Source organism: Bufo gargarizans, chromosome 4, assembly GCF_014858855.1.
Source record: "Bufo gargarizans isolate SCDJY-AF-19 chromosome 4, ASM1485885v1, whole genome shotgun sequence".
Classification (NCBI taxonomy): Eukaryota; Metazoa; Chordata; class Amphibia; order Anura; family Bufonidae; genus Bufo; species Bufo gargarizans.
The window spans coordinates 418,976,575-419,004,287 of record NC_058083.1 but is presented as its reverse complement, the minus strand read 5'-3'; the positions used below and the strand labels follow the sequence as shown (position 1 = coordinate 419,004,287).

Genomic DNA, 27,713 nt, shown 5'->3' with positions numbered 1-27,713 from the left:
GAAATGTGATTGTCTCATGCTGAATCTTGTAAGTAAATTTCATCCCTATTTGGTTATGGTTCATTAATCAGGCTTGCAAATTCATCAACCCCTCCCTTCTGGATTACAAAGAGGTCGTCAATGTAGCACATCCAAAATGATATCTTCTTGCTCCACCACATCTGGTGATCTGGAAACACTACATTATCCTCCCACCAGCCTAGGAAGAGATTGGCATAGGTTCGGGGCACAGGGGCTCCCCATAGCCGTCCCCCTGAGCTGGTGGTAGAACCGTGCGTTGAAAAGGAAGTTATTGGTTAAAATAAATTCAAGCAAGTCAAGGACAAAGTTATTGTGTAGATTGCACATCTCGTTTTTAAATAGTACGCTAATGCCAAGAGTCCTTTTTTATGAGGAATAGAGCTATATTAGTCATCTGTATGAAGAAACTACATCCCTTAGAGGAAACCTGTGATACCATTTACTATGAGAACAACAACATGAAAAGGAACAGAACTTAGTCTGTCAAAGAGGGGGGCTGCCCCATGGTTTTACAAAGAAAGTGTGTAGAGCTGAAAGCTGCAAGAGATATTGCACCCCTGTGGCTGAAAAAGAGAAAGTACAGATACTAGAAGACTGTCTCAGAGAGGGAAATATCCAGGCATGTCCACTACCTGTGCAGGATCTGACGGTCCTTACGTTATCTTAATTGTGATGACTACTGTGAGTGCATGTGTAACACCCCAGAGTTGTGTTACTACACGCCTCTACCCCGCTACTATCTGTTAAGAGCCTTTACATTTGTCATCTGATATGATTTTGCTCATGTCTTCACAACTGTGCAATAAAAAATATGTTAAATGTAAATTTCCTTGTAATTTTCCATGTTCACCAGCAGGTGGCAGCAATGGATTGGTAAGGAACTAGTTACAATTTAGTACATCTAGGCTGGAATGGTTCATTCCAGCTTAGCTTCCCCTCTGTGGAGGTGTGGGCTGTTCCCACATCCTGCACCTTGGGTGGAGAAGGAAGTTAGAGTCAGTGTAGCCCACCCCCTGCTAGGGGTAGGGTGTGTGTCTAGGAGTCCCCCTGTATAGGGAAGAAAGCAAGGATCTTGTCTCGGCTGAGACACTGATCACATCCCTAGTCTGAGCCCTGCAGCCTCAGCTGGATTACAAGAAAGCAGACAATCTCCAGAGTTCCAGGACCAAAGCATTGCCAAAACCTGCTGGTACCAAAGACCAAAGTTGTATTCTGTTTGGATTCAAGTTATCCTCAGTAAAGAAAAGTTTGAACTTCACCTAAAGGTCTGGACATCAATTTCTGCTGCAAAATTCCTCTATTACTTCTACTATCACTACACTCAATTTATTGCAAGTGAACTAGGAGCCAGGAGTCCAGCCATACCCAGGTAGGAGAAACTCTTGAGACCATTATCATCACCACACAGACATTATAGCCAATCACACCACTCTGGCATTCCTATCCTGGGACGTGCGTTATAATACCTTGGGAGGGCCCTGTGATAGTACCCTGCGCACGCTGCAATTGGCGTCACGAACAAACTATAGACTATTAACCACCCATATCCTGACCCACTGCATAAGTGGTGTCAGTGTACCCGTTCCTGCTCTATTGCACATGTATTTGCATTTTGCTGTCACTGTCAGTAAAGAACTGTTGTTTATGAAAAAAGTGGCCTCATCCTTGCATGGGCCAATACCTGTATTGCTACAGTGTCACACTGCATCTTATGCCAGTTCTATCTACCCAGCACCCTGATCCACCACTATGCAGGAGATCATCACCAGGGTGTGTCCCAGGGGGAATAAAGGGTGCTCCTCTCCATTCACTGTGAACTAGTCCCAGGAAGCCCCAGAGAGGACCATAGCCACCATGAGTACTACAACCACCATCATTCCTACAGCCACCACTCCCATCCCCCTTCCCTCTCCACTTGACCCCGCAAATGCAATTATGAGGTGCCAAGTACTTGGCACGGCAACCGGTAGCCTTCTGAAAGGCCCCAGGACCTGACATGTATTGGCCGCTGTTATATCATGCCTATAACCTGTCTGCCATAATGACTATGCACTGTAATACAGGAGTATTATTTTGTGTATTCCAAGCGATCAAAAGATCACAGGTTTAAAGGGGTTTGCCTATCTCAGACATTAATGCCATATTGTTAGGATTTGCCAACAATGTCAGATATGTGTTAGTCCCACCACCTGACCCGCTCCTATCTAGTGAACGGCAACCCCAAAGTGAAGGAGAACAAAATGCATTTGCATGGGGTGTGGTCTCCATTCACTGCTATAGGACTGCCAGAAATAGCCAAGCCAGTGCTCAGCTATTTTCAGAATTTTCATAGAGGTGAATGGAGGATGGTCGCACTTTTGCAGTGTTTTCTCCTTCACTTTGAAGGGGCGTTTTCTGGAGACAGAAGTGGGTCCCAGAGGTGGGGCCTGGACCTATCTAACTTTGATGGCATATCCTAGTGATATGCCATCAATGTCTGAGATGGGAATATCCCCTTCAGTCCTGGGGACTAGAATAAGTCAAAAAGTGAAATAAAACACTACTGCTCTCAATAAGCTGCAGATCTGGCTGGCTCATCACTGCCTTGTACACTGCTGCCAGGTTTATGTTTTTTTAATGTCATGTTATATCTGTTACATTTAAAAAGTTTTGTTTGATATACCGTAAATAAACTAAAAACCTGTCTCTTACCTGACAGGACACTGACACATGGTATGCAGGCTGAAATCTCCTGGCCAGGCAACTGAGGCTATGGCCAGATGTTCAGGTTTTTTGATGCAGCTTTTACAGCCAAAACTCGGAGTGGATTAAAAAAAATGACAAGCAATATCTGTCATGAATATATTCTCTTCTTTTATGGTCCAAGGCTCATTTTGTCTTAAAAAACTGCATAACAAACCTGAGGCTGGATTTACATGTTCAGGTTTTTTTACGTAGTTTTTTGAGCCATGGCCGGTAATAGATTAAAAAAAAAGAAAAAAGGGTTGAGGTAGTATTCGTTCATTTATACTACCGCCCCTTTATGATCCACACCTGGTTTTGGCTACAAAAACTGCTTCAGAAAACATGGATGTGTGGCTATAGTGTACCTTTAATGAAAAATTACAGATTTATTGAGCGCTACTAAAATATTAAGCATGCACATGTTCACAGGGAAAGCCTATGAGCGTGTCTATCTGATTCTAACATCAAAATCGCCAAGGTGACTGGCACAAAAAAAAAAGAATCAGAAATTCCTTTTATATCACCATTTGAGTTTGGTTCATCTTGAGTCTACAATTTTGAGGAGCTTCCTTTACACACAGAGGTAGACGAATAACAGCATCCACTAGAAATGGAATGTAGTTCCTTGGCAGCTGTTAGGTTCATCTAGGACGTTGCGTTCTTAAGTTGGTCGCACATTCACACATGCACAGAAGGAAATGTTTAGAGTCGTCAATGAAATATGGGATATGGATATGCTGAGTTCCAGGCACAAGGTGCCAATGCCAATTGAGACAAAATGAATTTAAAGCTTCAGGCCGCAGTTCACAAATTATACAGCATATGTAAATGCTGCCAGCTGGACCCAGTACTGAGAACACTACTCACCACATTACATCCTCTCATTCATTCACAGTGTGAAAATAGTAAGAACTTAATTTTTAAGCCATAAACTTCAAAGGAATTGTCCACTTAGGACCTTTCTTTTCTCTAAGCAGCAGTACTTATTTGATTGCTAGGGAGTGACTGATAAACTCCCCCTGGGGCACCATACAGCACCACTGAAGCCCATATCATGAAATATATAGCTGTTCTGTGTTGTATGGTCTGAGTGCCACTGTCTGAAAGACATATAGAAGTAATGCAGGGACCATCCTCTAAGTCAGAGGGGAGAGGAGCATACAATGATGACATGCATGTTTCAATATTGGCTAAAACCATTACATAGCACTGACATAAGCTCCTGCCATATATGCCAAATGTAGTCATAATGTAGGCCCCCCATTTAAGTTAATCTAAGATATAAAGGGGGTAATTTATGAATAGATATACGCCAATGTTTGGTGTATATCTGATGCAGATTCGATCGCAAAGGGAATTTGCGGCCATATCTGCGACTTCTTCCCCATCCACGCGACATACACCAGTTACAAAAAAAGGAGGGACTGGCGTGGGTGGCAAAGGGGGCAGGCCAGCGCATCTCATTTATCATTTTTATGCTTGTTTTAGGCACAGAAAATTATCTAAATCTACGCCAAGGAAGCAAGGGATTTAGGCCGGCGGTGGATGCACCTAAGTTATGTAGAGGCTGGCATCTGTACATAACTTGGGTGCATCAAGCACCAGTGCAGGGTTATTCAGGCATCTAAAATGTTTTTAAGTTGGTCGCATATTCACAGAAAGCCATTTAACTATGGCCTCTGTCGGGGTAGTATGCTCTGGCATACCTTTCATTACTGCACAGGAGTGTGAAGAGAACTGCACTTTCTCATACAGTGGGCAACCACAAAAAAGTATACCACGTGGTATACAGGATTTCTTGTTACCACTATGCCAAACAGCTGACATGTTTTCTGGCTATACAGTGGCACACATTGAAGGAATTGCGGACAAGAATAGGACATGCTCTATTTTCTTGCAGAGCTGCGGACCTGAAGATCGGGGCCGCTCTCCGGAAATGCGGAAAGCACATAGTGCGCTCTCCGCATCTCTGCCGGCCCCCATAGAGAATGAATGGGTCCGCACCCGTTCCGGATAATTGTGAAACGGATGCAGACCCATTCTACGGACGTCTGAATGGAGCCTTAAGGACAACAGGAACTACATAGCATCACTTGCAAGTGGCCACCAATGCATGAATAGCCTAGCCCTAGGCTAACTGCCAATTTTGAATGACTGTTAAAGGATCTTACGTTCTGATACATAAACACAAATTGGTCGGAAAAGGATAGTAAAGCAAAAATGGACACAATGGGGGAGATTGATCAAAAAAGGTGCAAAGGAAAACTGGCTTAGCTACCCATAGCAAAAATTCCACCTTTCATTTCTCAGAGCTTAAAGGATCAATCTGAGTGGTTGCTATGGGGAACTAACTCAGTTTTCCTTTGCACCTGTTTTGATAAATCTAATTCAGTGGGTTCATGGAAGTATGAGTTGTTATTTTTTTGCGTCCCACTCTTTTTACTATAATCCTTCTGGGTTTTTCGATTCTCAAAATGACACTGATTATGAAAGTTTATATATTCAAATAACTTCTTGTGGTCATTTTAAATGAAAGACTGGTGAAGAGCATAAAGTGTTTAAGATCAAAAGCCCTTTGAATATCCAACATTTTGAAAGGTATGCCAAGTAATTAAAGACCTCACAGGTTTAGAATGCATGCGTTTTTATCCATCAAACAGAGGTTGAAGTTTCTGTGCACCAATGACCCAAACTAGGGAATGGTGTCATCAGTGACAGTACATTGCATTCGGAAAGTCTTCAGATCTTGTGCTAAAATGTAAAAAAATAAAATGTAATTTTTTACCCATCATTTTTCACTCAATACCACATAATAAGGCTACATGCACACGACCGTTGTGTGTTTTGCGGTCCGCAATTTGCGGAACGGCACGGACAGCCTTTAATATAACTGCATATTCTTGTCCACAAAGCGCAGACAAGAATATGACAGATTATATATTTTTTTGCGGACCACGAAACGGAGCAACGGATGTGGACAGCACACGGAGTGCTGTCCGCATCTTTTGCGGCCCCATTGAAGTGAATGGGTCCGCATCCGAGCAGCCAAAACTGCGGCTCGGATGCGGACCAAAACAACGGCCAGAATGTTCGAAATCTCCGCTAATTTATTGAAAAGGGAAAACTAATCTTGCATTGACATAAATAGTCAGACCTTTTACTCAGGGCTTAGTTAAAGCAACTTTGACAGTGATTACACCCTCCAGTATTCTTGGGTATGCTGCCACAAGGTTTAGACACATGAGACACATTGTTGGAAGGAAATCCGAGTTCCAGAGCACACTGGATTACGCTTTCATTAGAGGGGTTCTCCGGGAATTAAGAAAATGAAAATACTTAAATATTACTTTATTATAAATATATTCCCAAATACCTTTCATTAGTTATAACAGCCCGTTTTATCTGGGGAGCAATCATCAGGAGAAATAAAATAGCCGCCATCCTATTAGTACATACAAAACCTGTCCTAATCACACAGGAGGACAAGTTACTTGTCAGGGATTATGATCCTGAATACAGTTTAATATAATCTTCAGCTAAATCTCTGTGGGAATGGAGTTCATGAGGAGACATGAAGTACAGAGAGGATGGACAGGAGAGACTGTGGTAACGGAGACTGCATACAAGTGCTGCTGCTCATCAGCCACATCCCACCCTCCTCTCTGTACTTCATGTCTCCTCATGAACTCCATTCCTACAGAGATTCATCTGAAGATCATATTAAACTGTATTCATAATCCCTGACAAGCAGAGCAGAGAGGAGGCTGAGGCAGCTCTTTAGCTCAGTGAAGTAGCTTGTCCTCTTGTGTGATTAGGACAGGTTTTGTGTGTACTAATAGGATGGAGGCAATTTTATTTCTCCTAACGAATGCTCCCCAGACAAAACAAGCCATTATAACTAATGAAAGGTATTTGGGAAGATATTTATAATAAAGTAATATTCAAGTATTTTCCTTTTTGTAATTCCCGGAGAACACCTTTAAGAATATCTCGGTACTTTGCCCCATTTCACTTTCCCTCAACTCTGACCATTGTCTGTGTTCTAACTGAGTGTTAAAACACTCCCACACAACATGATGCTGCCTTGACCTTAGCTTCACTGTAGAGAGGGTATTGGGCATAGCCTGGTTTCCTCCAAACATAACGCTTAGAATTGAGGCCAAAAAGTTCAATTTTGGTTTCATAAGACCAGAGAATCTTGGTTCTCACAGTCTGTGACCCTTAGGGGCTTTTTGCAAACTTTCATGTGCCTTTTATTGAGGAGAGGCTTCGTTCTGGACACCCTGACATAAAACCAAGATTTGTGGAATGCTGGACTTTCTTGAAGTTTCTCCTGTCTGCACACAAGACCTTTTGAGCTCAGCAAGAGTGACCATTGGGTTCTTGGTCACCTCTTTTACCAAGGCCCTTTTACCCTGATTACTTAGTTTGGATGGGTGGCCAGCTCTGGATGTTCCAAACTTCTTCCATTTAAGAATTATGGAGGCCACTGTGCTCTTGGGAACCACAAGTAGACACCAATAAATGTGTAGAAACAACTCAAAGATGATCAAGAGAAATGGGAGGCCCCCACAGCTAAATTTGAAGTGTTACAGCAAAGGGTCTAAATACTTATGCCCATGTGAAATTTTAATTTTTCATTTCTAATTTGCAAACATTAAGTTCTGTTCTCACTTTCTCATTAAAGGAGGCTGAGTGCAAAGTAATAGGGGATAAATTGAATTTTTTTACTTTGACACAACAGAAAGTTCAAAAAAGTGTTCTGTAAAAAGGGTTTGAAAAAAAGATCTGAAGAAGTTTCCAAATGCATTGTATTAACAATCTATAATTCTATTGAAAGACATTAGGGCAGATTTACTAATATTGTCTATTTACATGAGTTAGATTATCGTTTCTGATTGCTGTCCAGTGTGTTGACCCATGTAAAAGTGCTGAAATATTTAGACAAGAAATAGACAATAAGACAGCACTACTCACTATTATTATAGTTACTCCAGTACGTGGTGGTGCCTGCAACATTAAATCCTGGTCCTAGGATTCCAATAGTTAACAGTGTAGAATAAGCCACGGCACTCCAGAGGGATTCCAATCGATTTCTTTTTATTACACCTTGTGCAGCAACGTTTCAACCTAACGGTCTTTATCAAGCTCCCAATACACAGGTAACACAGTGAACATTAAATACAGTCCCATAGCCCCGCATTGGTTCCTGCTAGGCCCTTCCCATTAACCCTCCCTTTACTTTCCTAAAACAACATTCACATATTGCCCACTCCATAATCTATCTAAAACAACATATACTTTTGTCTGTCACATTACCATGCTGCAGGAGATTCTGCCTTCTTTATTCGGGTGCATATTCATGCTTTCGTTTTCCCATGTGTTCTCGGCGTCCCTGTATGCCTACTGCGCCTGTGCGGCATCGTCACTTCCGCCCTTCCATGCGTACTTCCGCCAGGCTATGCCCAGCTTTCGAATCATGTGATTCTGTCGCTCTGGTGACGTATTATCATATGATCGTACATCGATCATTTATCTAAATGTCATTAGATGTTCAGGCTCAGTTACCCTAGATATTTAAACATTATAGGCAGGACGAGACCTGTGGTTTCATGGTGCGGGCCGTCTGGTGCATATCAAATACAAGCCGATGTTTTATCAAACTATCAGCTGTACCATTTCACTACTATTCAATTGCTATTAAGAGGCTGCAGCTATCGGGTCCATAATTACATCCCTAATGCATCAGCATTTTCTTATTACATCTCCAACACTTCAGAATGAATCTCATGGCGTTCTATTCCCAGGTTATTCTTGCAGGTTTGCCATCATTCATCCAGTGGCTGGTGTATAGAGCTAGCGTTCTAGGGGTGGTTAGCCCCCAGTCCACCGGCTCATCCAGTCCCATACTGTCATTCATTCTTATAGGAAAAGTTCCAATGGGAGCACATAGGGTAGCCCCTCCTTACGGGGAGTCACCCTCATCCTCTCATGACTTCCTGATATTTTATGGCTAATCCTGCTACATTTTTAATAACCTCCAGCGCCATTTCACTCAATTTACAGAGAAATTCTCAAATTATAGGATATCAAGGACTGGGTCCTTCTAGCTGCAGTCTCAAAAGGCATAAAAAAAGACGTTTTATATATGGTGCAAACCTTAACAGACCCGCATCACCACCAGAGGACCCGTTCAACTATTTCCCATGCTTCCTTATCAATTATAGGCCTTTCATTTAGAGGTATCGCAAGCGTCAAGAGGCGGTTCTCCCACAGCATGTATGTAGACACCATCTATAGACAAAAGAAAAGGTTTTATTAAATGAACTCTTACCATAAAAATGGAGACATAGGCAAATAAAAAGAAAAAAAAGAAAAAAGGAGTTAGATATTGTACATCTATATATGTATACATAAAACCGGCTATTCAGCCTAATGTCTTTTACGCACAACCCAGTAGAGAGTCAGAAAAGGGAACCAACCTTAAATTCCCTATTCAGGCCCTTAGGTTCCATTGTTTCCAACTCATAAATCCACCTTAGCTCTTTTTGTTTTAGCAGCTTCTCCCTATCACCACCCCTCCTTAAAGTTGGAACATTATCAATGATCCTATATCTCAATTGAGAGACATTATGTCTATATTTCCAAAAGTGCTCAGGCACTGGTAGCTCCGTTTCCTCATCACAGTCTAGACTTAGCTGATTTTTTTCTTTTTCTTTTTTCGCTAGTAGCTTGCGTATAGTGTACCGATGTTGATTTATCCTGTTCTTACAGGGCTGCGTCGTCTCGCCTATATAAAGAAGGCCACATGGACACTGCAAGCTATAAATAGCGAAATCTGTGTTACACGTGTAGTGTCCTCTAATGTCGTATTTCTTCCCTGTTCTAGGGTGGCAGAAGGAGTCACCCTTGATTAGGTTGCCGCAATTACAGCAACCCAAGCAAGGGTAACACCCCCTTCTGCCAACCTCTTTTTTCTTAGTTTTAACATCCGCTGATGTCAGGCTATCCTTGAGGTTTCTAGGCCTCTTGTATGACATCAGTGGGGGGGATTGGAACTCAATTACATTAGGGAAAGAATGTGTCAATATATGCCAGTTGTGTCTTAATATGCCTGAGATGCGATTACTTATTTTACTGTAGGTTGATACAAATGGAATCCTGCCTGTTTTTCCTTCTCTCTTTGTTGTATTGACTAGTAATTGCTGTCGATTGGTGTTTCTGGCTTTTTCCAAATGTCTATCTATCAATTTTTTGGGATATTTCCTTTCCCTAAATCTCTGTCCCATTTTTTCCAATCTATCATCTACCAGACTTTCTTCAGACACTATTCTTCTCGCTCGCAGGAACTGGCTAAACGGTAAAGACTCCACCGACCTCCTAGGGTGTGCACTATCAAAGCGTAACATGCTGTTCCTATCCGTTGGCTTAATAAAGAGATCGGTTTCTAATTTACCTTCCCTTACATAGACCAACGTGTCTAAAAATTGTAATGATTCCACTGAATACACTTTTGTAAATTTCAATTGATCATGCAACTGGTTAATGTAACCATGAAATTCCTGTAGTTTTTCTTCTGTACCATTCCATATAAGGAAAATATCGTCTATATACCGCATCCACCCTCTCACATTACTGTAGAAGGTGGATGGGTATATAGACGTCTCCTCCATTTTCGACATGTATATATTCGCATATGTCGGGGCCACGTTGGACCCCATCGCGGTGCCCCGACATTGCTCATAAAACACGTCCTCAAACAAAAAATAATTATGATACAGTAGAATTTCAAGTAGGGAGATTAAAAATGATTTAGTGTCAGACCCAAAATCCGACCTTTCCAGGGCCCATTTGACTGCCTCCAATCCCAGTTCATGATCGATACTGGTATAGAGGCTGGTTACATCAAATGAAACCAAAAAATCTCCCTCTTGAAATTCCAGTGTATCAATTTTTAACAGAAAATCTGTGGTATCTTTCACATAAGATTTAGCTTCCATTGCATAGGATCTTAAAACTTTATCCAAAAAAGTTGCTGCATTGGAAAAGACTGACCCCATGCCCGACACAATGGGGCGACCTGGCGGGTCTATCAACCCTTTATGTATTTTAGGGAGGATATATAAGAGAGGAGTCACCGGGTTCTGAGGCACAAGGTAAGTATGTAAATTTGCATCAATCAGGTCATTCGCGAATGCATTATCCGCCAATAGTCTGATCTTGCGTATAATGGTCCATTTTGGATCTTGACTTAGAGGTTTGTATATCTCCTTGTCATTCACTTGTCTCATCACCTCCATTTTATACTTCTCTGTGTCCATTACCACGGTGGCTCCTCCCTTATCTGCCCTTTTGATAGTGATTTCCCTTCTATTTTTCAGGGTTTTTAAAGCTACTTTCTCTCCCCTTGTCAGATTGGTGACATTAGGATCTATTTTCGATCTCTTAAGTTTTTCAATCTCCAGTCTGACAAGGGAGACAAAGGTCTCAATAGCTTTATTATACATTGGTGGTTGGAAGTCACTTTTGAGAAAGAGGCCCACGCTTTTAAGTGAAAGGATCTCGTTATGTATCTCCTTATCATCTACAGGCGCCATTTCGCAAAAGTGTACCTTAAGTTTAATACGCCTGAAGAAATTATGCAAGTCCATTTCAATCTTTTCTGACTCTCTACTGGGTTGTGCGTAAAAGACATTAGGCTGAATAGCCGGTTTTATGTATACATATATAGATGTACAATATCTAACTCCTTTTTTCTTTTTTTTCTTTTTATTTGCCTATGTCTCCATTTTTATGGTAAGAGTTCATTTAATAAAACCTTTTCTTTTGTCTATAGATGGTGTCTACATACATGCTGTGGGAGAACCGCCTCTTGACGCTTGCGATACCTCTAAATGAAAGGCCTATAATTGATAAGGAAGCATGGGAAATAGTTGAACGGGTCCTCTGGTGGTGATGCGGGTCTGTTAAGGTTTGCACCATATATAAAACGTCTTTTTTTATGCCTTTTGAGACTGCAGCTAGAAGGACCCAGTCCTTGATATCCTATAATTTGAGAATTTCTCTGTAAATTGAGTGAAATGGCGCTGGAGGTTATTAAAAATGTAGCAGGATTAGCCATAAAATATCAGGAAGTCATGAGAGGATGAGGGTGACTCCCCGTAAGGAGGGGCTACCCTATGTGCTCCCATTGGAACTTTTCCTATAAGAATGAATGACAGTATGGGACTGGATGAGCCGGTGGACTGGGGGCTAACCACCCCTAGAACGCTAGCTCTATACACCAGCCACTGGATGAATGATGGCAAACCTGCAAGAATAACCTGGGAATAGAACGCCATGAGATTCATTCTGAAGTGTTGGAGATGTAATAAGAAAATGCTGATGCATTAGGGATGTAATTATGGACCCGATAGCTGCAGCCTCTTAATAGCAATTGAATAGTAGTGAAATGGTACAGCTGATAGTTTGATAAAACATCGGCTTGTATTTGATATGCACCAGACGGCCCGCACCATGAAACCACAGGTCTCGTCCTGCCTATAATGTTTAAATATCTAGGGTAACTGAGCCTGAACATCTAATGACATTTAGATAAATGATCGATGTACGATCATATGATAATACGTCACCAGAGCGACAGAATCACATGATTCGAAAGCTGGGCATAGCCTGGCGGAAGTACGCATGGAAGGGCGGAAGTGACGATGCCGCACAGGCGCAGTAGGCATACAGGGACGCCGAGAACACATGGGAAAACGAAAGCATGAATATGCACCCGAATAAAGAAGGCAGAATCTCCTGCAGCATGGTAATGTGACAGACAAAAGTATATGTTGTTTTAGATAGATTATGGAGTGGGCAATATGTGAATGTTGTTTTAGGAAAGTAAAGGGAGGGTTAATGGGAAGGGCCTAGCAGGAACCAATGCGGGGCTATGGGACTGTATTTAATGTTCACTGTGTTACCTGTGTATTGGGAGCTTGATAAAGACCGTTAGGTTGAAACGTTGCTGCACAAGGTGTAATAAAAAGAAATCGATTGGAATCCCTCTGGAGTGCCGTGAAATATTTAGACAGTGATAACTAACAGGACATCTGTCAGCAGATTTATAGCTATGAAACTGGCTGACTTGTTGTATGTGTGCTTGGCAGCTGGCCTGAAAATCATGTTGTCTAATAGGGCGCTAAGACTACACAGTTTAAAGGAGCGGCAGATTTATCACATAGCATCAGCTATTGACTGTGGTTCCACTGACTGCATCATAATGTTTTATGATACAGTCAGTTCCTATTGGATTGAAGATCTATTGTACTGTATTCACATGGTTATGTGAGTACAGTACAATAGACCTGCAATCCAATAGGAACTGATTGTATCATAAAACACTATGATGAAGTCAGTTTGGGTGAGGGGAACTAAAGTCAGTCTGGGAGATACAGCCAACACATGGACTGTGTTTGCCGGACCAAAGATGGTAGCGTGAATCATCCGTTAAAAAATGTGGTGCCAGAATTCTGCCCCACTATACCAAGTGTATGTTGGTCAGGAGTAATATTCGGCATCTTGACAGGATGCACAAATAAACTATCTCCACTTCATGAAATTCTGAGAAGACTAATGGTGCTTCAGTTTGGCAGTATTCCCTCCCTTGAAGACACAGCTGTGAAAACTGTTTAAATTGGCAAAGTCTGCTTTAAAGGGGCACTATGTCTGAGGTCTGATGATTTGCTGTGCAGTTGAATACAATCTATTGTTCCTTTTAAGAAACTGGGTGAGGCAGTCTTACAATTCTTCAATGTGATTAGTAACAGGAAATCCAGGAGACTGTGTGTCCTCGTGATTCCACCCATAGTCCCATCTGAACCTTGAAAAACATTTATACACATATTTTAAAGGTGTTGGGGGAACCTCTAGGGTAGTGATGGCTAACATCCGGCACTCCATTTGTGGTGAAATTATGACTCCCAGCATGCTCCATTCATTTCTATGGAGTTCTAAGAACAGCCAAGCAAGTGTGCATCTTGAGGGTTGTAGTTCTACCACAGCTGGAGTGCCGGAGATTAGCAATCACAGCTCTAGGGCATCCATATATTGTAATAGCAGACAACCCATTTTGAAATCTTACAATATATTATTTTTATAAACTACACTTTTATCTGCTTGGGCCATATTCTAGTTTCAGCAGAGCTCATTTATTCCGGGAAACATGCTCTGTATGTAAGCGGTATTTCCTGGCCTGTACTCTGCTCCTGTGAAGTGAACTCGCAACATTATAATGATTTATGATGTTGTGAATTCCAGTCTCAACAAAAATCTACTGAACTGTTATCACATAATAATATTGTGAGTTAATTTTACAGGAACAGCGTTCAGACTCAGAAATACCACTCACACATGGAACGTGTTTCCTGGAATGAATGTGCTAGTCTAAAACAAGCCCTAGAATGAGGGGGAGTTCACCTGTTACTGTCCAAGTTCCATTATTTTGCAGCAATTTGATTTCAACATTTGGACTCACCTTTAGTGCTCCTTACACTTTAATCCCAACTTCTTTACCTTGACTTCGGAACTGCAGAGTTCTTAAAGAAGACAGCCAAGAAACAGGGTGGTTGAATGAGAAAACTAGTCATCCACTGCATCTCAAATGCAGAACGCACATTGAGACACAATTCTAAGACACAAAATCAACCAATTAAGCTGAGTTGATAATTGGAATTCCACAATAAACCAACGACCTAGAATGGCAACCTGTAGGAAAGGCCAATCTCTATCTCACTGCAGATGATCATGAGGCTAGTTACTTTAAGTGCCTTTAAGTAATTTTGTTATATAAGCTATAATTAGAAAAGGCATTTGACTTTAAACAGATTGCTAAGACAATTACAAACTAAAAATAACTGATTACATGCTGTTTTGAAGGCATGTTGAACTGTGGCCTCCATCATCTATCCTTCCTAGCCATTTATTGACCATATCAAATATTGTTTGGCAGATGGAGTGATGACCATGAATGTGTGTGGCTCTCTATTTTGAAGTCTAAAGTGGTGGCTGTCTTATCCTGCTCCATAAATCCCGAAGATTTCTTGTCACTGCTAAGGGGCTCAGGTGGGGTCCAGATGGATTCCAATTTACCACCAATACTCTGCCACAGGGCCTCATCCGACCCTATTTCAGCCCTCAATTTATGATTAAAGAGGTTCCGGAACATCCTTGCAAAGTTAAATGTGTACCGACAGGGTGTACATAGTCAATGTACCGTCTGCTAGTGGTAAAAATGTTGACATCTGTTGTGGATTCTTAGGCAAGTCATTTATATTTTGTCATCATAGGAGTGTTCTTGTAGCCAGTGTAATGATGACCAGAAAAGAAGACATTGGGGCAGATTTACTAAGCTTAATGTGCCAACATTCTTGCTCAATTTGCACAAAAATATGTCATACATATCACAAAACATATGTTTTAATCATGTATTGCCAAAGGGTGTGGTTTATTAGAAAGAGACATGGCTTAAAATGCACAACACTGCATCAAAATTTTGGTGTAAAAAAGTGACTCAAGAGCATGAAGTTAGACAAAAATGTCTAAACATGTGCAAAATGTATCCAGCATCAACCACTGTGAATAACTTTAGCATCTCTGCCCCAGTGTGACCTAAAAATAAAATCAGTAGACTAATCTGCCTCCGAGTACGGTGCATTCAGTGGGGAACACAGTGAAAATATGTTATACAAGAAACATGTCGTTTTTGAAATTTGAAAACAGCTGCATAAAAATACAGCCACATGCACATGGCCATGTTTTTTGCCAATTAAAATCAATAGTAATCAGTTGTAATATGCAGCATAATTAAGCTGCATGAACATAGCGTCTTACTAAATCTGCCCTATTGTTTCGATGATGGTTTGCTTTACACACCAGTTTGAGCATTATGCTGCATCAGTAAAGGACAAAAAAAAAATCTGTATTTTTGCCAAGTAATGTTATCATCAGAAAATAAAGTCATTTTAATGATATGAAATGAAACTATCAAACTCTGCCAGTAAATGCTGTGATATTACCAGTAATACCGATCTCAGTGAGTGGGTGTGAGGTTTAAGTGAATAAATTCAGGTGTTTGCAGATTCAATTCAGAATTCTTTGTCTTGAGCAATGCAAATCACTATTACTAGAAGATCTTTACTATAAAAAAAAAAAAAATGCATCCACACATACAGTAGATGGAATTAATACTAAACAAAACTAGCTCCAAAATAAAGAGGACTGAGGAGGGGTAAATTACAACGACTTAGAAATATATTCAGTGTAACCTTAACTTAAAGTATATATGTATCCCTAAATAAAGTGTACAATATAGGGCTTAACAGGGACATTGAGGGACAGGTCTCTGAACACCCTTTTTATGGTGATTGACTGATATTGTACTGCTAATACAGTCTAAATTCAAGGGAATCTGTCAACAGTTTTATGCTGCCCTTTAATAACATCATAAACTAGTGACAGATACAACTAGCAAAATGGCTCGTCCACTCCAGAAAGTGACCTAGCATTTTGCTAATATCTGTACTAAACACAACTGGCCCTTTCGCTATTTAATATACAGTGTGCAACCCAGCCCTCTCCGCCCCTGGTTGACAGCTTTTTTCCTATTGCAATTAGCGCCAGGGGGCAGGCAGAGCCAGGACCCCATGAATACCAGAACCCACTTCAAGGAAGTGATCCAGTAGATTTGCTAAGGGTATCTGTCACCAGGGGCGGATTGGGAACCTAAAGTGGCCCTGGAAAAAAATATCTAAAAGTGGCTCCATGTTGTAGGAGGGTCTAACTTGACAGGAGGCGGGGCAACAAGCAACAAAAGTAGGGGGGTCTGCAATATCATAGCGCAAAATACTACATACCACAGCATATTGGACCAAAAACTGTCCCTCTGAGTTGGCCATCAATAGCAGCCATTTTCTCTCTCCTTCTCCGCCAGCTGTCTCTGATTAAGATATGGAGCAGGACACTTAGGAGGTGAGATGCGGTTCAATTCAGGACGGTATGTCACTGGCTGGGTACATAAGTATCAGATTCTCACAGAGTTAATTACCACTGATAGTTTATTATGTACCCAGCCAGAGGCAGAGATGGGGGGGTTGGTCGGCTCCCTGGGCATCAGCCCACCAGAAAATTTCGCTGTAAGGTCTATGACCAATCCGCCTTAAATTTCTGTACCAGAAAATAGTTTTAAATGATGCTTAGTATATTAAAATATTCAGTATTTTTCTGAATGCCTTTTTAAAGAATCTTGAAATATCACAGTGGCTCCGGCTGAATGACCAATCTGGTGTACAGCTCAAAACTTTTGTCTAACTTTCTACCACCTATTACATTCCCATGCCCCTTTCCGGCTAAGACATGCCCACCTCATTAAGTGAGACCTATTATTCTTTTGGCTAATTTGCTTCATGAATATGTCTCTGTGAAATATTCTACCACAAAGGTGCCAGATTTTGGAGCACAATAAACCAGAATTCAGGTGCAGCCACAAAGTAAATGTGGGCCAGAGTGCTGACAGCTGGAAACATCTCAAATATTCCATTGCCACTTCCCAGTGCTTGGTTGATGATCGTCAGTGGTGTGTGTATAGACTCACAGCACTTCAGATGAAATATTTAGTGAAATGACAGGTGCAGAATGAACCAGCGGGCAATTGTAAGGAAACTCATAACAGGATGAAACCATATGAAAGCATGAGTACATGTGTACACCATTACGCTTAGTAGCAGTCTGCGTGAACTGCATGTCAGTATTTAGAGGGCACTGTATGTCAGTATTACAGCATGTGGACGCTGATTATATAATGTGGAAAATTTATTATATTTGCAACGTCTGTCAATATTACAGTATGTGTGAGCTGTATGCAGAGGGCCCCAAAACTAAACCTAAGAGCTAACCTTAAGAACTAGAACTTACTTGTTCGAAACGCGTCAACTGCTGTTATGGTGGAGGGATTATACCTGCAAGTTACTGCTATGTAAAAAATAAAGCACATTTGAAGAGTTAAAGTGTTGGATTCACTTTTTGGCCCCAAAACTTAGTATGGGCCTCCCTGCGCCACAAAGTTTCCAGGCATGTGTGCATCAATCATTGATGAATGCAAAGCGCAAAACCCTATATTTCTGATAAATTTACCTTTTTTTAAATTAAGCCGACAAAATTTTAATTACAAATTAATTGTAATAAAGTCACCCTTGGCCTCACCCACTATATCCAGCTTCTATGTCAATAAAGTGGAACAGGTGCTTCATAAATATGGTGTTCATTCTACCCACCATTTTAAACTTATGGTATTCCATATGTGTTCCGCATCTGTTGTCCGTGTTTCCCTTCAGCAAAAAAAATAGTGCATGTCCTACTTTTTTCATATTTGTGGACAAGGATAGGCATTTATTACAAGGGATCTGTGGGGGGAAAAAACTGATCCTCATGTGCATGAGGCCTTACAATGAGAGGAATCACAATGATACAATAATTCTCTTGGATTCCGTCATCTGGTATTCTGCTGATCTAGTCATGATTAATTCTGGAACATTGGATGAGAGACTTACATCAGTCACCACAGTCTGGCTATAAGGTGAATACATTCCATGAAAAACACATACCAAAGTCCTGACTGCTTGAAAAGTTGTGAGGGAAGTGATGAAGGTCAATGCTATGTCTATTCTTAGAGTTTAATATTCACCCTTTCTCTTAAATAGAAAGAAAACTCATACACTCGAGTGGGTCACAAGAGTACAGAGAAAGACCATGTTTACATGTCCTAAAAACAATCTACTGTAAGTGTACAGTACATATGGCATATTTTTGTGATCCCTTGAATAAAAAGTCCTGGAATCATGGTCCCAAAGCAATGATGTGGTGACATTGCAACGGTGGTATATGAGCACTTCTGGTCTCCAAACTGCAGTATAATAAAAGTTCACTACCATCAACTGCCATTGTCCAAACAGTAGTATATACCTCCAGCCAATAACGTGAAGTGCTAGAAAATGGCTCTATTTCGCTCCTATGATGCATATGCCACCGTAAACAAATTGGCTCAGATTTACTAATGTGTTTTAGCCAAAAATCTGTCTAAAAACCTAGATGCACCATACTGTGCCACTTTTTAGATAGATTTTTGGTGCAGACACATCAGTGAATCTGGGCCATTGTACTTTTACAATTTTTATATCTTTTAGTATATCACCACAGAAGTCAAACTGCACAACACAATAAGGAAATGTAGATCCAGCAGGACAAAGCTGTTCACAAAAAATAACACATAAAGCAACTTTGTATATCTGAGAAACTATATACAAGGTGTGAATATTTGTTCAAGGCTTGTATGTCAGAGCGAGACTTCATTCAAATCCAATATCCATTGCATCAATGACACAAACTGTGACAAATGTGATGCTACAATGTAGCTACTAGGACAACACTACAATAAAGTTACAAAGCAATAAAGTACTACATTTCAAATAAAACAACCTGTCCACCAGCATCATACAAATCTACATACCCACTGGATGACTCCAACTCTGTAATTTCCAAAAATCTACAGGCAGATCCTGATATCCAAGGCTGTAGAACTAACTGTATTTCTTTTTAATAAGCATTTACACCTACAAGCTCAAAAAGGAAAAAAAAAAATCAAACTTATAATGAAAGAAATTAGTCATGCTGACTCACCCACCATCACTTCCTCTCGACGATTCTTGTCATACTTCTGACTGTGACTGGTCAAGTTCCCATGGCTTTTGGATCTCTGCACTTCCAGTAACCAGCCAAGTGTGGGCTAGAGAGAGAGAGAGAGACAGAGAAACCCTTAATATTTCTATATGCAAAGGAAATAATGTTAACAGAGCTGTGGAAAAGTTAACTAGATGTTGTAACAGTAAAATCACATGTCACCAACATAATGATTAGGCTTACAGTACTCATTGATTTTTCCTTTAAAGTTGCAGAGAAACATATGGACACCATAGGATTTCTGTAGTAAACTCAAAAACTACATGGAAAAGTGTCGATTGTAAGGGGAATCAGATGGAAACCTTGGGAGAAAGTAAGCCATTACTTGCATTCAAACATAAAAAGTCAGGTTTTATTTTGGGTTGGAACATTTATTACCAAATACACTATAAAGAGTAACCAAATAAACACACCCTGCAGCATGTGGCTGACATTTTTTTTTTTTTAATCCACTTTGCTGTCACTATAAATGCTTTGGATTTTCGGAATGCAATTCAACTGCTGAAAATCTGCACCATATATGCAACTTGCAGTTGTAACATTAGCTTGGATTTCCACTTTCAGTTTTTTTAATGCAGTTTTTGAAGCCAAAGCAAGAAATGGATCGGAACTGCCTGCTCCCGGAGACCGCATTTCATTTCAGACCGGCTCACGCACAGGCACAGGTAAGGACTTACCTGTGCCTCGCCTGACTTTTTAGTTAAGATGGCAGATCGCATGTGTTCTGGCCATCTCTACCCACTAATACATTTATATGGGAAAAGTGCCATTATTTTTTTTGTCAGTGGTGGCACTGCAGAAGAAATTTGACACTCAATGCTCAATACCTCTACAGATTACAGCTGATTAATCACTGACCCAGAAGTGGATACTGTATTTAGCATATGGTCTGGTATGCTTCTAACAAAAAGAAACTGTCCAAAGTTATCACCCACTTCAAGTACGCATGCATAGGAGACAGTTGTCAGCTGAGCAACCATTCCCAAATGCATATAAGCGATAATCCTCTATAACATGTATGTGTGGTTTGGTCAAATGCACATGTGGGGGAACTTTTATCAATTATGGGGTGCTCCAGGTTTATGGTGTGGAAATGTTGCAAGTGCTATCGCATGCAGGGATTTGGGCAAAATACTGCAACAATTTGAGAGGTGTGCCTTCCTGCACCACTTTCAGAAGCAGAGTGAACAGTTTCCCCGTATTTCGGAGTAGATAACTTTTATGCCACATTTATGAAGTGTGAGAAATTGACAACCTTTCTCATAACTTTATCATCTGTGTATGTTTTTATATCCATGTCGTGTGACTCCACTTGAATATTAAAAAAACAGCCCTTTGCAAATGGTAATGAAGATGCTAGACACTGGAAATGTAGACACTGTGAGAGAAGAGCACCTCCACGACAGGGGTCCAGAAGCTTTTCAGATAGAGTACCAGAAGATGAAGACAATATCACATAAGCAATAACTCATCTCTGGTACAACTCGCTTATTAATTAATGTAATCATTGCATTGTGTATAATGGGGGCATCGTAGGGAGTCCAAACATTCCACCCGACAGCCAGCATTCCCACATAATCTCACCTTCTGGGACCCCTACATCGGTCATATGTGGTATCAGAATGATCAGCCTTATGAAATATACATTATTAAAACATGTTGGGCCTAAATATTCATTAGTGTGGATGGGAAGTCATGTTTTATTAATATTTAATGTCTGCCAGCTGAGTAAGTGAGGTGGAGCATGCACAGGTAATGAGTGCCTGCCCAGAAGGCTGGGTCGAGAATGAGAGGGAGACCCCTTCAGCTCCACCCTCTACTGAATGGCGATTATAATGAACAATTGAAAACATTCCATTGACACAATTTGGGAACCCGATTAACATTGGGTTGTGTTCCACGTCCTCCTGTCCCCGGAATCAGAACAGACTCTAATCACCCAATTCACTAGTAAGAACCTTTCTGTTTTTATCCTTTTATTTTTATAACTGTCTCGTGCACGTTTATGTATGTCTCTTTTTTCTTTAGGTATTTGTAATTAAGTACTGTACCATTTTAGTACATTAAATCACATCTTTAATGGTTTTGCCTTGTACCCTGAATGATCCCAGTAACCTCCATTTTTAAGTGTGAGTGCGGTGTGCGTTACCGTGTACAAACCGGATTCCAAAAAAGTTGGGACACTACAGGGAGTGCAGAATTATTAGGCAAGTTGTATTTTTGAGGATTAATTTTATTATTGAACAACAACCATGTTCTCAATGAACCCAAAAAACTCATTAACCCTTTCATGACCAAGGGTCATTGATGCCCCAATGTCCAGGTCAAAATTTTCAAATCGGACATGCGTCACTTTATGTGGTAATAGCTTTGGAACACTTTTACTTATCCATGCCATTCTGAGATTGTTTTCTCGTGACACATTGTACTTCATGACAGTCATATATTTGAGTCAATATATTTCACCTTTATTTATGAAAAAATCCCAAATTTACCAAAAATTTGGAAAAATTCACAATTTTCCAAATTTCAATTTCTCTGCTTCTAAAACAGAAAGTCATATCTAATAAAATATTTATTACTTAACATTCCCCATATGTCTACTTTATGTTGGCATCATTTTGGAAATGTCATTTTATTTTTTTAGGACGTTAGAAGGCTTAGAAGTTTAGAAGCAATTCTTACAATTTTTAAGAAAATTTCCAAAACCCACTTTTTAAGGACCAGTTCAGGTCTGAAGTCACTTTGTGGGGCTTACATAGTGGAAACCCCCATAAATGACCCCATTGTAGAAACTACACCCCTCAAGTTACTCAAAACTGATTTTAAAAAATTTGTTAACCCTTTAGGCGTTCCACAAGAATTAAAGGAAAAGGGGGATGAAATTTCAAAATTTCACATTTTTGGCAGATTTTCCATTTTATAATTTTTTTTTTCTTTAACACATTGAGAGTTAACAGCCAAACAAAACTCATAATTTATTACCCTGATTCCGCGGTTTACATAAACACCCCACATGTGGTCGTAAACTGCTGTACGGGCACACGGCAGGGCGCAGAAGGAAAGGAATGCCATACGGTTTTTGGAAGGTAAATTGTGCTGGATTGGTTTTCTGAACGCCATATGTTTTTTATTTTTGTGCCGATCATCTTGTGCAGGGGCTCGTTTTTTGCAGAAAGCGTTGAGGTTTTTATTGGTACCATTTTTGGGTACATAGGATTTTTTGATCATTCATTATTACACTTTATGGGGCAAGGTGACCCCAAAATTTGCTGTTTTGGAACAGTTTTCATTTATTTATTTTTACAGCATTCATCTGAGGAGTTAGGTCATATGATAGTTTTATAGAGAAGATCGTTACGGACGTGGCAATACCTAATATGTATACTTTTTCTTATTTATTTAAGTTTTACACAATAATAGCATTTTTGAAACCCAAAAAATGATGTTTTAGTGTCTCTATAGTCTGAGAGCCATAGCTTTTTTATTTTTTGGGCTATTGTCTTAAATAGGGTATCATTTTTTGCGGGACGAGGTGACGGTTTGATTGGTACTATTTTGGGGGTCATAAGCCTTTTTGATCGTTTGCTGTTGCACTTTTTGTGATGTAAGGTGACAATTGGCTTTTTTGGCACTGTTTTTTTAATTTTATTTTTATGGTGTTTATCGGACGGGGTCTATCATGTGATATATTTATAGAGATGGTCGTTACGGACGCGGCGACACCTAATATGTGTATTTTATTTTATTTTTTCATTTTTTTATAGGAAAAGGCAATTTCTTTTTTCTAATTTACATTTTATTTATTTATTTATTTTTACTTTTATTATTTTCACTTTTTTTATCAGTTCCCTCTTGGATCTTGAAGATCCAGTGGGGCTGATAGTTGTACTATACTTTGCAATGCTCTTGCATTCCAAAGTATAGTACTTCCAGATTGCCTGTAGGTGGCAGCACTGGACGCCTTTGCCATGGCAACCATCGGGTGCTGCAATCACAGCGCTGCAGCCCCGATGGTGGAGAGAGGGAGCTCCCTCCCTCTGTTAACCCCATGGATGCCGCAACCGCGGCATCTATAGGGGTTACAGGAGAGTGTCAGCATAGAGCGCAGATCAGAGCCTGAAACCGGCATTTTATCACTGCCGCGATCCGATTGGTTAGTCTGCACAGACTAACCAATCGGATCGATTGCCGGCAAGGGGCCACTCTGATTGGTCCCTTGCCGGCATTACTGCACTGTATGCTGTCCGTGACAGCATACAGGGCAGGGGCAGAAGCTTTAATCCAAGCGCTTTGCAGCGCTTGGATTAAAGAGCTGCCAGAACGTTTATATACGTGGTAGCTGCACGGGGTATGTGCAGCTATCACGTATATATACAGATTGCAGACGTGAAGGGGTTAATATCAAAGCTGAATATTTTTGGAAGTAGTTTTTAGTTTGTTTTTAGTTTTAGCTATTTTAGGGGGATATCTGTGTGTGCAGGTGACTATTACTGTACATAATTATTAGGCAACTTAACAAAAAACAAATATATACCCATTTCAATTTTTTATTTTTACCAGTTTTTATTCACAATTTGTTTAGTGTCCCAACTTTTTTGGAATCCAGTTTGTATTTGCTATAAGTGTGGCCTGTGCTACTGTGAGCCTGCTTGCAAGTGGGGTGGTATGGGGTTTTCTATGAGCCCCTAATTAATTGGTATATTCATTTATATGTCACAGATGGTGGCAGCGTGTTGACGTGCATGAAAGGTTGTTTCAGGGTGTGATCTAGGTTCAATCTGAGGCCTGTGTGTAGGGGCGTGAGAGATTGTGTGCGTGAAATTTAAATGCAGCTGTCTCCTCCGCTGATGAGCGGGCGATTGTCGGGGAGGAACGCCTGTGCTGTATCATCTCATCTAAAGGGTCATTTAATGCTCTTACAGTAAGCAACCTTCTTCTATGGTCATGATGAAATATAGAATAGACTGAATGGTGGAGATAAAAGAACTGACAAGCATAATGACTGTAAGAGTGACAATAGAAAGATAGGGGGAATTCATCATGAGGGGAATTTTTAAAATCAGTTTTGCTTAAGTCTGCAATCACTTAGTTTGTGTGAAATTTATCAAATGCTGCACGCTTTTTTTTTTTTTTTTTTTTATATATATGAATTTAAAGTAACTCTAAACCTACCTTTTGTCTAGAAATGCTACTCCAGTTTTTACATGCCATCCTTTTGGAATGAGAATTCTGGAGTCCAGCACTTAATAAATTCCCCCCACAGCTTGTAAGTTCAGAAGAAAAACCTTCAGAACTTTAAAGTTACAGTCATTTTTCTTCATATTATGGAAAACCATTCCTTCCAGGTTCTTCTTTCCAAATCTGACAAACAGAATAACTTCCTGGATCCAAGACCCTTCTACGGAAATCTAGTAATGATAACTTACTGTTATTCTCAAATAAGGTATCCTGGAATGGGCATACACAGATCTCATAGGGCCCCAAAGCAAACCGTAGTATGCAGGTGCTTTATAAATATGGAGCTCATTGTGAACACCATATTTCTCTATGTATTTACACCAGATAGCTGGCATAAATACAACAATAAATCTCCCCACAGAACTCGAAATCCTCTGCTTTATCTCATATAGTGCATAATAAAACTTTCTGCCTTCCGTCACCAATAGGGGGAGCTCAGTGCATTGGAATTTATACAGCTACCTTTGAGATAAATGAAAGCCTTAAAAATTGTTTTGGCAGCTGTAGAAAATGCAATGGATCTATGTCACGAAACAGAAGGAGTTCAGCGCCAGTTGTGTGGTCTGCCTCCATAGTAGGAATGTTTAAATAGTAAAACTGCAGCACTCCTCTAATTCAAGGCAATGTGGTTATTTATTAATTAGGTATCAATACAAGGCGACATTTCATCTCTCCTGGGTCTTTTTCAAGCTTGAAAAAGACTCAGGCGAGTCGAAACATCACCTTGTATTGATGCCTAATAAAAAAAATAACCGCTTTGCCTAGAATGGTAGGAGTGCTGCAGTTTTACTTTTTGAACTTCACTGTCTGGGACTATAGGACAGGGTTCGACACTGCTTGCACCCACTACACCCTTGAGGACTAATTCTCTGAAAACACCTATTGAAGTAATTGTAGTGCTGCTCTCCCCTGGAACTTTCTTTCCCTAGTAGGTTCATCATGACAATCTCCTCTGGCAGAAAGTACCATTGTCTCAATGTTCTTACAGTAAAGAACCCTCTTCTATTTTGGTGTAACCTTTCCTCTATATATGGTGAATGCCCCCTTGTTATAGTTATTTCTCCTTTCTAACTAATTAGTGTTAAGAGAAACATACACTTAAATACTTGGTTCACCATGTATACATTATATCAGGGATGAACAACCTGCAGCCTGGGGGCCACATGCAGCCCACACTACCATTCTATGCACCTCCAAACCATCCAGTTACAAAAACATACTTCTCTGTGTCTGGTGGCTGCGTAGCATGGGAGCAGTGCCAGATAAGTACAAATGATGTACTGTGTGTGCACTGTGTGTCCGTTTCTGTAATCCTCTGTAAACCCCTATGTGGCACTCCCATAAACACATAGATGAGGTGAAGAGTTAGTCATGTGGCATGTTCATTATAGTTTCATTTTTTGGGGGAGACAATGGAAAGAGCCACATTCATGCATGATCTCTTCCTTTCTGGATTGTGAATGGGTACCCCCATTCTCCTAATAGGCAGGAGTCCAGGAAGTGGAACCAGCAATTAGACATTGATGGCATATATGTAGCATTAATGTCTCATATGGTGATACCCCCTCAAGTTTTATTCTGTGGCCCTTAGAATTGGTTCATTCCAGTTTAATGGGTTCAATGTGGTCCATGGATGAGAAAAGGCTGTGTATTTCTGCATTATATAAGTATAAAGCATACAGAAAATTTCAAATCAGAGATACACTATAAATATATAAAAATATTTGAAGAATTTATAACGGTGGTGATGCTAACATTTGCTCCCAACCGAGTGAGGGCCTGTACTTTGCAATATAGGCGCAAGTGCTACTTGGAGACAGTGTGAATTCAATATTGTATTGGTACTGATAATACAAATCTATTTGTATTTCGAGGGTGCAAAAAGGCAGGGAAAATTAGCTGTGTGTTGTCCACGCCTCAGGTCTCCCCCTTCCTGGCAGTGCACAAGCTGAATGGTCTGTGCACTCCTAGAAATGGATGGATTTAATGTTGTGAGGGAGTGTAGGTATAATGTATGTATGCAAGTATATTTATAGGGTGCCAAATCAGTTATTAAATTCTAAGGGGGGGGGGGGGGGCTCACAAGTTTGATGTATAGGATATCACTGTTGCATAAAATAATATATTTTTTTAAATTTCAGATTGACATACAGTATATTTGAAATTCTGTAATTGTTGATAACGGTGTGGATAATTTTCCGAGGTGGGCTACACATGCAAAGTCAGGAAGCTGTAAAAAAAAATGTTCATCCCAACCTTGTGTAGCTGTAGCTTGCATATAAATTGTATTATAAAGTCCCAATTTCGATATAGTTTTCGGCAATGCTACAAAATATGGACTAGGTCACAAGGGGGGAAGAATTGCATCTCAGACAGGTATCTTTCGTTTGCATACCTAATTTGAAATAATTTAGATGAAGAGAACAGTTCTGTCTACAGGATTTATTAATAGGAGCGCACCTAGACTTTTCTGTAAATTTTGTCAAAAAGTGACGCAAGTTGGGGTATGTAGGTTCAGAGAAAATTTCTGCACCCAGCCAAAAAAGGGTACAAGGCTTACTGGAAAAGCGTGTGTGGCTTCATAGGAAAAAGGCAGGGGCTAAGGTGCAATGTTTTGTGCCAAAAACAGTACCACAATCCTGGCATAAAATTATTTCTCAAAGTAAACCAACCAATAGTTATTGTGAATCATCTGATGCAGGTCTAGATTGCTTGTCTAAGTTTATGACATCTACAGGCTTAGTAAATATGCCCTAGTGTGTATTTTGTTTTACTTTATGCTACACTGCTAAAGATTCCATGGAGTCCAAGAACCACCATTTTATTTGAAATATAGATTATTTGGTCATAGAAGATAATATATAATAAAGCATAGAGATACATTTTCTCCTGCTTTTTAAGTAAGGTTTCAAACTAAATTTATTCCTCAGAGTGGTTTCGTTTCAAAAGTC

General features: G+C 40.2%; 1 long non-coding RNA gene across 6 annotated transcripts in view; it reads right to left on the bottom strand.

Moving 5' to 3' along the window:
• Window positions 1-27,713, bottom strand: part of LOC122934283 — an 898,769-nt gene that overhangs the window by 675,501 nt on the left and 195,555 nt on the right. For 5 of the 6 annotated variants that reach the window (XR_006388647.1, XR_006388648.1, XR_006388650.1 and 2 more), the window contains one exon: window positions 19,462-19,567. This is a non-coding gene — a long non-coding RNA (uncharacterized LOC122934283). The remainder of the gene's footprint in view (window positions 1-19,461; window positions 19,568-27,713) is intronic. The other variant, XR_006388646.1, reaches the window with a different exon arrangement.